The sequence below is a fragment of the Giraffa tippelskirchi genome, chromosome 7, assembly GCF_054371585.1.
Source record: "Giraffa tippelskirchi isolate mGirTip1 chromosome 7, T2T-mGirTip1v1.2.pri, whole genome shotgun sequence".
NCBI lineage: Eukaryota > Metazoa > Chordata > Mammalia > Artiodactyla > Giraffidae > Giraffa > Giraffa tippelskirchi.
In genome coordinates, this window is record NC_137281.1 from 154831449 (window position 1) to 154843010 (window position 11562).

Genomic DNA, 11562 nt, shown 5'->3' on the forward strand with positions numbered 1-11562 from the left:
CTCCACCACGTCAAGTGGCAACATCTACCTACATGTTATTCCATTTGGTACTTGGGGAACAGGTTTATTTTTCCATTATATCATTGAAACACAGGACATAAGCCATACAATTTTCTAACAAAAGAGAAACTTCAACTAGACATATGTTCCTACAAATGCACACTTTCTTTTCTCAGAAAAGACACAGGAAACATTGCAATGCATTATTGAACAAGAATAAGACATAGTCACTGTCTGCTAATTCTTCTACTTACACTGAGCAAGAAAGACATGAGGGCGTGTTTCTACCAGAGGACTTTCTGATTCGGTGACCATTTTCTGTCTCCTTGTTCTTCATAGGGAAACTTGACTTCTTGAAAGAACCTCCATCTTCCGAGATTGTGATGAAAAGTCAGACCCATGGTATCCAGGGTCTCACTGTTCTCTAGATGTTTTGACTTTACCTAAGCCTGTTATCCCTGGTCTGATGGCCACAATCTATGGTATAACATGAACTTGAGAAATAGTCTAAATTTATAGGAATATATATAACACAATGTTACAAATTGCACCATGCATGAGTGCCTGCTCAGTCACTTCAGTCATGTCCGATTCTTTGAGACCTTATGAACTGCAACCCACCAGGTTCCACTGCCCATGGGATTCTCTAGGCAAGAATACTGGAGTAGGTTGCCATTCTCTTCTCCAGGGGATCTTCCTGACCCAAGGATCAAACTTGTGATTCTTATGTCTCCTGAATTGTCAGGAGTGCCACCTGGTAAGCTCAAATTGTACCATATCTATTTGTTGAAATTGTTTGTTAAAACTAATCTCAGTGTTTCTATGTTGAATTAATATCAGTAATTTACAAAATATCAGCAAAACTACTGATGCCAGTTCACATTTTCAAAGGCTAGACAACTTCCAAAGACTGAAAATGTGTCTAAGTATATTACAATAGTGTTACTCACCAAAGCTCTGTTTGAGGATGATTTCTGGCCCTCTGGGTCACAACCCTACAAATCATTTAATAAAATCTTATTTTTACCTAAATGTGGATATGGAGAGATAAAGTAACATCCAATGGCAGGTCCTGAAAATGAGGAATTTCTGCTGAATGTGATCTTCATCAAGAAGCGATTTACCTTTACATTAAATTAGATCATTTTGTCTATACCTATCAATAGCATTATGAAATTCTGTTTCGTAAGTTCACTATATGTCACTATATATAGTCACTATATAATTCACTATATTAGGGTTCTCCAGAGAAACAGAACCAATAAGAAGCTGTGACAACTAATTCTATGTGTCAACATAGATTGGATAACAGGATGCCTAGATGTCTGGTTAACATTATTTCTGGGTGTGTCTGAAATCAGTTTACTTGAATCAGTAAACTGAGGAAAGTGAATTGACCTCTGCAACTTGGATGGGCATCATTTAATCTGTTGAGGGCCTGAGTAACACAGAAAGGTAGGGAAGGGAGGCTTCTCTTTCTTTCTGCCTAACTACTTGAGTGCTAGTCACTCAGGTGTGTCCGACTCTTTGCAACCCCAAGGACTGTAGCCCACCTGATACATGTGGCTCCTCTGTCCATGGAATTCTCCAGGCAGGAATACTAGAGTGAATTGCCATTCCCTTCTCCGGGGAATCTTCCCAAACCAGGGATTGAACCTGGTTCTCCCACATTGCAGGTAGATTCTTTACCCTCTGAGCCACCAGGGAAGTTCAGAGAGGTAGACTAATGCCTGAACAGGGACATGAACCTTGGACCCTCAGATTAAAAGTCTGATGCTCTACTGACTGAGCTATCTGGGCAACTACTTGAGCTGGAATATAAATCTCTCACCACTCAGTGATCCTGGCTCTCAAAACTTTTAGATTCAAGCTGCAATCGATATCATCATCACTCTAGCTCTTGGACCTTCAAACTCTACCACTGGCTTTCTTAGCTCTCTAGTTTTCAGAGGGCAGCTTGTAGGACTTCTCAGCCTCATAGTCACATGAGCCAAAACCTTTGTATGTGCATGTGTATGTATATATATATACACACTATAAGGTTTTGGCTTCACAGGTAGCTCTAGTGGTAAAGAACCTGCCTGCCAACAAAGGGATGTAAGAGATGTGGGTTCAATCCCTGGGTTGGGAAGATACCCTCAAGGAGGGCATGGCAACATGCTCCAGTATTCTTGCCTGGAGAATCTCATGGACAGAGGATCCTGGTGGGCTACAGTCCATATGGTCGCAAAGAATCAAACATGACTGAAGTGACTTAGCATGCATGCATATATATTATATCCACAAACCCTTATTTTCATAAATTATAATATATATATATATATATATATGGAGAAGGCGATGGCACCCCACTCCAGTACTCTTGCCTGGAAAATCCCATGGATGGAGGAGCCTGGTAGGCTACAGTCCATGGGGTCGCTAAGAGTCGGGCACAACTGAGCGACTTCACTTTCACTTTTCCCTTTCATGCACTGGAGAAGGAAATGGCAACCCACTCCAGTGTTCTTGCCTGGAGAATCCCAGGGACGGCAGAGCCTGGTGGGCTGCCATCTATGGGGTCGCACAGAGTCGGACACGACTGAAACGACTTAGCAGCAGCAGCAGCAATATATATATATATATATATATAATTTGCTGTTGTTATATATATATGTATATGTATATGTGTGTATATATATATATAATTTGTTATGTTTTTTGGAACCCCTGAAAAAGAATGTCTGATAACGTCTGATAAGCTGAGCCAATGTTCCAGCCCAAAGACTGGAAGGCTGGAAATTTTCTTCTTACTCTGAAAAGTCTGTTTTTTGTTCTATTCAAGCCTTCAACTGACTGGATGTGTTCCACTGTCATTACAGAGAATAATCTGCTTTTCTCAATCTTCACTGACTTAAAGATTAATCTCACCCAAAACCACCCTTCAATTTGATATATAAAATTACCATCACACTTGCAGAAACAGAGGATCATCATTAAAAAAACATAAAAGAACAGAATGCATGGAAAAATTCAACAGTGAAAAACCAAAAGCACATCCACAGGATATGTGGCTGTTGTTTTTAATTTGTCTTTTAAGGAGAAATTTGGATTGGATGAGTAGTAAGAGCTCTTACAGCTCTAAAATTCTGAATGGTAGTGAGTTATGTGGGTTATAAATAATACAAAAAAAAGGAAGAAATATAGAAGATAATTTTTATCTGGTCAGCACTGTACTATTTAGGAACTAATGATTCAATTTGAGATTTATCCAAAGTTTTTTCTTTTTCTTTTCATCCATATTCTACCTTTCAGATAAGGTAAACCCATCCAAAATTGGCCTTGAGTTTTCTTATAAATGCCAGTCTCTTTTTATAAATGAAGAATCAGCTGAGAGATAAAATTATAATCAATCAATTTTGCTTAAAATTGATTAATTTTTTGTTATCTATGGATTTCAATTGCACATTAATGAGTTCCCCTCTATCACAATTAATTTGAGGTTTATATCTATAGAGAGTAAAGAAAGTGTTGAATTCCAGAAATTATTTGAAAATCAAACAAGCATTATATAGTGATTCAAATGTGTTAGACGGAAAATCTGATTTTTATAAGGCTAGGATGATTGGCAAGGAAAAGGAAAATTCTCTTGCACTTTCTATTTCCAGCAATATTAATTTATTTTCAGTATAAAATGGCTCTATGAACCATATTAGTATTGCAGTAAGATATTGGATAGTCTAAAGGGACAATTTTGATTTACACCTGAGTATTCACTTTAACTAATGTGTCCCTTTGGAACATATGAGTAAATCTTGAAAATAATAGATAATAGTGCAGAAAGAGCCCATAAGCCAGTTTTTTTTTTTTTTTTCTTATTTTCTTGGAAGCTTCTCTGTGATGAATAAATCTTAAAAGTAATGGAATTTTTAGCTTTCTGTCTCTTAACTGATGGCATTTCCAGGTTGTACCAATTACCTTTATATTATTATATTATAATTTAATTAGTATTTTTCAAATTACATGAAACATTTTCATAGTACAGAGATAGCTATTGATTTCATTAATATGTAAAAATAAAACTATGATAACAACAATTGATGTGTCATTCCCTGAGAAGTAAAACAGCTAAAGCCTAAACGTAAATTATGTATGATTTCTTCTAAACTATATTCGGTTAGTTTTGCTGGTTTGTAGGTAATGTGAAATAAATTAGATAAGATTTGGGGAGGGAAGTATGATTTATTAATATCACAAAATGTGCTCAGACAGTAAAGCGTCTGCCTACAATGTGGGAGACCCGGGTTCAATCCCTGGGTTGAGAAGATCTCCTGGAGAAGGAAATGGCAACCCACTCCAGCATTCTGCCTGGAAAATCCCGTGGACAGAGGAGCCTGGTAGGCTACGGTCCATGGGGTTGCAAAGAGTCGGACACGACTGAGTGACTTCACTTCAAAATAAAAGAAGCACTCAGTAAATATTTAGGAACTCACATACAAAATGACACATTTTCAAAATCTTATAAAGGTTATTTTCATATGTTAACTAAATATAAATAGACAAATCCCAAATATAATTGAACATTATAACCAACCTTCTCTCAGTAACTGATATAACAAATGGACCCAAAAAAATGCAGTAAGATTATAAGATACGTGAACAATGTATCTTGACCTGTGTAACATTTTAGAACATTACATCCAATCACTGAAGAACACACCTTCTCTTCAAATGTACATAGAATATCTCTAAGACAGACCATATGTTGGGCCACAAAACAAGTCTCAAAATTAATTTAGATATCAATGACATTGAGATATTGAAAGGAGACAAGGGTATTTGGAAATTTAATGGCACATTATTAAGTAACTGATGACAGTGATATCACAAGGAAAGTTTTGAATTAACATAGATATGACATACATAAGTTTTAAGGTACAGATATAGGAACACTTAAAGGGAAAAATTATAACAAAATTGTCCATATTGGAAAAATCAGTGTTAAAAACTATTATTTAAACCAATAATTTAAAGCTAAAAAGGTATTAAAAATCAAAGTAGAAATCAATGAAAATGGTTGTAAAATACAGAAAATCTAAAAAACTCATAATTTAAAAATTTATCAGACTAGCAAATCTTAGCAAAATGAGGAACAAAGGAAATGAATGAAATAGGAAGGAAGGAAGAAAGAAAGGGCAAAGGAAAGGAAGGAAGGAAGAAAGCAAGAAGGAAAAAGAGGAAGGGCAGAAGAAAGCAAGAGAAGAAAGAAAACCTGTTACCAATGTCAGTAGTAACAAAGGAAATATTGTAACATCTACAGAAATGAAAGAAGAATACGTAAATTTTATGAGCCACTTTCATCTAATTAATTCAATGATTCTGATGAAATGGACACTTTTTAAAAGCATAAACTAACTCAAGACAAAATAAATAATCTGCTAGCACCTATATATATGTGTGTGTGTGTGTGTGTGTGTGTGTGTGTGTATGTATATATACATATATATGTTAACTTATAATAAATAGCTTTCTGATTGAAAAAAAACCATGTCCATATAGTTTTATTTGTAAATTCTGCCAAATATTTTAGAGCAAAGTAGTAACTATGAAAAAAAGAGAGAAGGAAATATTTCACAATTCATTTCTGTAGCTAGCATGATTACAACATCAAAACATGACAAAGATGTACAAGCACAGATCAGTAAACCTGAATGCACAAACCTTTAAAACAATTAGACTACAATAAATTTATGTACTTTTGAAATAATATTGCAAAGAGAGATGTCTTTCTTTGATGAAGGCCCATCAGGATCTTGCTCTGTATCTGTTTAAAAGTGAATCTCAATAAGAAATTAGAGAATGGCATGGAAGCATGTAAATTATAATATGTGGAACAAATCACCAGTGCAGGTTCAATGTATGATACAGAGTGCTCCAGGCTGGTGCACCGGGATGACCCAGAGGGATGGGATGAGGAGGGAGGTGGGAGGGGGGTTCTGGAAGGGGAACACATGTACACCCATGGTGGATTCATGTCAATGTATGGCAAAATAAATACAATATATTGTAAAGTTAAAAAATAGAAAATAAACTAATTAAAAGTCAAAAAAAAAAAAAAAGAAATTAGCAGCCTTCCAAATCATAATGGATTATCCTGGAGATAATCCGGACTGACTCAATCATTTTATCTGATGGTACCTCTTTAAATTTATTGCTTCTATTTCCTTGCTTGACCAACATTTCAACTTTCTATTCTAAAAGGACATGACAAAAATTGGTTGGACCTTCTCAGCTTTCAAGATCCCAGAAAGATCATATTAACAAGATATGATTCTGATACATCACAGTGCTCTTATTTTCTAGCTTATGTCATAATTATCCTTTTTGTTTCTATGTCTAGAAATTAAGTTGACCTCCATGGGTTTAAATCAATGTTCAGGCTGACTAAGGAATGAAGGTGATTCATATTTAAATGATCCATAAGTGATGATTATTAAGGAAGCCAAGTTGACACACCTTAGGACCCACATTTCTTCTAGGAATGCAACAAAATTAATGAGAATGGAGGTATTTTATTTTGCTATGTATTATTTCTCTTTGAGTCAAATGAGAAGAGATGTTTGATTAGGAAATAAACATTTATAGAATTATTTTCAATTTTGACAAAACCTCAAAAAAGATATATTAATCTATGGCTTACTTTCGACATTTTGGAACACTAATTAATATTAGATTTTTAAGAAGAATAAATTGTAAGACTCATGATTACAAATTCAATGCAACTGAATGGCTCAGTAACAGTTTTCTCTATTTAATTAGGAAATACTTAGAGCAATAAACTTAAAAAAAAACAAACATCATTTTGACACCAGATCTAGTTCAACCACAAACAATGACAACTCTTACACAACATTATAAGAAATGGATGATGAAATTCTACTGAATCATCTCTTGCTGTGATCAGGATCAGCACATGGACTATTTCCATAAATATTCAGCAAATTCACATAAAGCAGGTTACAGGACCCAAATCATAATGGTTGACAATTCTCTAGAAAAAATATCTTGAAGTTCACAACTTGACTTTCAGAGAAATCCCTCAAGAGACTTCTCTCAGAGGTGCTGACACATTGCATCACTGAAATAACAAGAAGTGCAAAAGTGTAAACAAACAAAGTCAGGCCCATTGGAACTTAAGAAATCCAATACATCTATTTAACTGACTTCAAATCCTACACACACCCAAAGTACAAAATTCTTTGTTTGCATAATGAAAAGATTTGTCAACAGGGCCTAAAGGTTAGATTGTAAAATAGAGCTGGGGAAAATGTGTGCCTGTGAGAATCATATGCATTCTTAGTAGACATTCAATGATCTGAAGCCATGACTGACTTTTCTACCATAACATCTTGCTGGCCCTGCAACTGGCAGATACTTCTTTTTCTTATACTTGTTACTGTTATTCAATCACTCAGTTGTGTCCCACTCTTTGTGACCCCATGGACTGCAGCACCCCAAGCTTCCCTGTCCTTCACCATCTCCCAGAGTCTGGAGTTTGCTCAAACTCATGTCGTTTGAGTTGGTGATGCCATCCAAACATCTCATCCTCTGCCGCCCTCTTCCTTTTTTGACTTCAATCTTTCCCAGCATCATGATCATTTTCAATGAGTCAGCTGTTCGCATCAGGTGGCCAAAGTACTGGAGTTTCAGTTGCAGCGTCAGTCCTTCCAATGAATATTCAGGGTTGGTTTCCTTCAGGATGGATTGGTTTGATCTCCTTGTAATCCAAGGAACTTGCAAAAATCTTCTCCCGCACCACAATTCAAAAGCAGCAATTCTTTGGTGCTCAGCCTTCTTTATGGTCCAACTCTCACATCCATACATGACCACTGGAAAACCCATAGCTTTGACTGTACTCTGGTTTTCTTTTATTTCTACCTAGTGGTTTATGCCACCTCAATTCTTTGCTATTGCCTGTTACAAAATTTCCCATTTTCCTGGTGATTCTGGTGTGTGCATGCTGCCACATGCTAGCCTATTTTAAATCCTTCACCCGTATCCCCACCTCTACATACACACACAGTGGACACCTTACTGTTACTCTCCAGTCTGACTCCCTTTAGAAGGCACCAGACACTATGCTAAGCATTTTACAAACATTATCTAATTTCTTTATTTCAGACATTATGGACAATATACTAATGAAGAAATCAAGTCTTAGTTTCTTTCCCAGTGTATGTCACAATTAATAAAGTAATAGAGTCACAATATTCTTCTGATGTTAAAGCCTATGTTCTCTGTTGTTTGATGCAACTCTTAGCTGGGTCATTGCGATGCAAGAGGGAAGCCCTGCTAGAAAAGAAAGCTCCATTGTCAGCCTTTTTAACTTTTAGTTCTACATCCACAGATCTAACCAACCATAGATGAAAATATTGAAAAAATATTCAGAAATTTCTAATAAAATCAAAGTTGAATTTGTCTCACACTTGTACTTATTTGCATAGCATTTACACTGTATTGGCTATTACAACTAATTTAGAGAGGATTGAAAGTATATGGGAGGCTGTGCATAAGGTGAATGCAACTACTTCATTATTTTATATAAGCAACTTGAGCATCCATGGATTTTGGTGTTTACTGAGGATCCTGGAACCGCTCCCTTGTGGATACTGAGGGACGACTATTTTTTAATGATGTTATGGTCGAGGGTCAAAAATTGTCCAAATTCTTTCCTGCCCAGGCAAGCATCCCTCCACCTCTCCTAAAGTTCTAAGGAATCTAAATTCAAAGACCAATGCAAAATAGACATCCAAAAGCTTCTTAATTACTAGCCGAAGAGCTCTGACACTAAGATTTGTTAACACTAAGGCTGACCCTTAGCCTAAGTGGGGTCTTGTACTCAGTTTTTGCCCCAGTCCCAGTGCTTAGTTTTATCCTAAGCCCCAGTCAAAATACTTGTCAAATCTTAGAACAGGTGCAGTTTACAAGGTCAGTGCTTAAGTCCACTCACCTTCATAATTACATGAAATCAACAGAGAAAAAGAAGAGTGGATCAATAAAGCCTCTGGTTTATCTAATCTACTGGTGCATAAAATGTAAGAGGAAGTGAGGAATGGACCCTATTTCCCTAATAATAACTATTCTTCTTTAACCTGCCAAGGTCTGGCCAATCACAATATCAAGAACTCTTCTCTGCTACGTGGCCTGGCTGTGTGAAGAGGTATCTAGCAGAGATGGCATAAATCCCATTGCAAAAGGAGAAAAGGCTGAAAATGCCTCTCCTGCCCCCCACACAGATATATTCTAAAGTTTAATCATTCATTCATTCTACAAATATTTATGGAGCAGACACTGTTTAGGGTTCCAGAGAGATTTCAACAAACAGAACAAGTGCATGTCGTGCCATCATCAATATTATATCACAATGATATTATTGGGAGTGTGAAAACAACAGACATTACTATGTAAAAAATGTTAGAAAGTGATAATTGCTATTAAGGTCTTCCTAGTGGCTCAGCAGTAAGGAATCCTTCTGCCAGTGCAGAAGACATGGATTCAATCCCTGGGTCAGGAAGATCCCCTGTAGAAGGAAATGGCAGCCCGCTCCAGTGTTCTTGCCTGGGAAATCCCATGGGCAGAGGAGCCTGTCCATGGCATTGCAAAAGAGTCAGACACGACTTGGTGACTAACCAATAGCAGTTGCTATCAAAATAAAAATATCGTTTGACAAAATGTCACACAATGAGGGAAGAACAGAGGGCTGAAAGTCAAAAAGCTTGACTTTTTCATATATACATTATTGTTCAGTGTGCGGTTGCAAACTTAATGTAGTCTCCCTTATATTCTTAACTATAAGATGGGGAGATCAAAATTATGTGAAGGCATAATACTCATTGCTTTTCTAGGTGGCTCAGTGGTATATAGAACCTACCTGCCAGTGCAGGAGACACGGGAGATGTGGGTTCAGTCCTTAGATCGTGAAGATCCCCTGGAGGAGGAAATGGCAAGCCACTCTGGTATTCCTGCCTAGATTGAGTAGCCTGGTGGGCTACAGTCCATAGGGTTGGCAAAGAGTTGGACATGACTGAGCATGCACGCCACAACAATAATACTCATAAGAAGCAAAATGTAAATTATAGCTAAAGTCAACTGAGTTCTTGTTCTGTCTAGTGATGTTTTAAGTATACTTGTCATACTAATTTTAATCCTTATAATAATCCTAGGAGGGAAATGCTACGGCTATGCCTGTCTTAGAAATTATAAGCTGAGGTAAAGAGACATGAAATATTGTGCCCAAGTAGAAATATCAGAAATTAAGCCAAGGTCTTCTTCCATTAAATTTTAGCATACTGGTATACTACGGTTTCTTTTAGTTTATATGTGTAATGATTGAAATTTTTCTGTAGTTGGCTGAGTTTTGTGACTATTAATTTTTATTTATTTATTTATTTCCTGAGCAGGAGACATCCAAGCAGAGAAGCAGAGATCCCTGAGGTCTCAGGGTATGGTTATGACTCCTTGCTTTCTCTTAGCCAGGATTCTCTTATCCAGTAAAACTGAAAGTTGGTCCTTAAATATATAGATGTATTTTTCTTAGGACATAAATTCTACTGAGATGGAAAGATGATAAGTAAAATCAACACATTTCAAAGTTGTTGTTGATTTTGTAGATTTTTATTTTTAAAACTTCCCACAGTTAAAAATCTGCCTTTAGCAATATGGAATTACAAGTCATTGCATATTCAGGAGAAGTAAGATATAGGCATGGGAGGATATTAGGAGACAGAAAATACAAATCAACACTTATTACAAATAGCCTAAGTTTTGCTCAGTTTCCAGAAGTAGAAATAGTAATGAGAAAATGTGAAAGTTAGATAAGGTGTTCACTCTTTTTCGAGGGGATTCAATCTTGCTGCAGAAACCTAGTATGGATATAAAACCAATAGTCCTATTATAAATGGAGAATGTTATGGGATTACATTTTCAAAGAGTGAAAAATTTATCCTCAGATTTAGAGAAGAGAGACAGCTGAGTTGAAGTCATCAGCTCTACTTGCTTTTATACCTGTCTTTTTGTTTAGACCTCCCCGGAGCACCATCAAGGATAGTATCCAGAAGGGGAGCTTTGAGAATATATATCAGTGGAAGGAACAGCCAAGGACAGCATGGGCATCCACATTAGAAACAGTCATTGGGGCCATCTAACCAAACTCATATTAATGGCAAGAATATTAAATAGGAGCAGCATGAGATGTAGAGGCAAGAATGAGAAAGGATGAGGTGACAAATAATGGTGATAAAGTCACGTAGAGTGGAGGATGCTTGGTGTGGATAGCACAATGTGAAGTAGAACTGATTGTGAAAGCCTTTCAATTCGAAAGTAGCTAGACCCCTAGTCTTATTCTCTAGGGCCATTTCCTTGGCCAAAATGATCATCTTCCAAAAGAGGTAAGCTGAGCATTTGGGCATATTATCACTGCGTTGCTTTGTGTTGCCTTAGATGTTGTCCCCACCCTGGATGGAGCCAAGTCCAGGGACTTAACAGCTAGATTTCATACAGTACCATTGTTAGACACAAGTGCCAAAG

The 11562-nt window shown here is 36.7% G+C and overlaps 1 non-coding gene across 1 annotated transcript; it reads right to left on the minus strand.

Moving 5' to 3' along the window:
• Positions 1 to 1727: 1727 nt before the first annotated feature.
• On the minus strand, positions 1728 to 1800 carry TRNAK-UUU (transfer RNA lysine (anticodon UUU)). Its single transcript has one exon. It is a non-coding gene; the product is annotated as a tRNA-Lys (tRNA).
• Positions 1801 to 11562: the final 9762 nt, after the last annotated feature.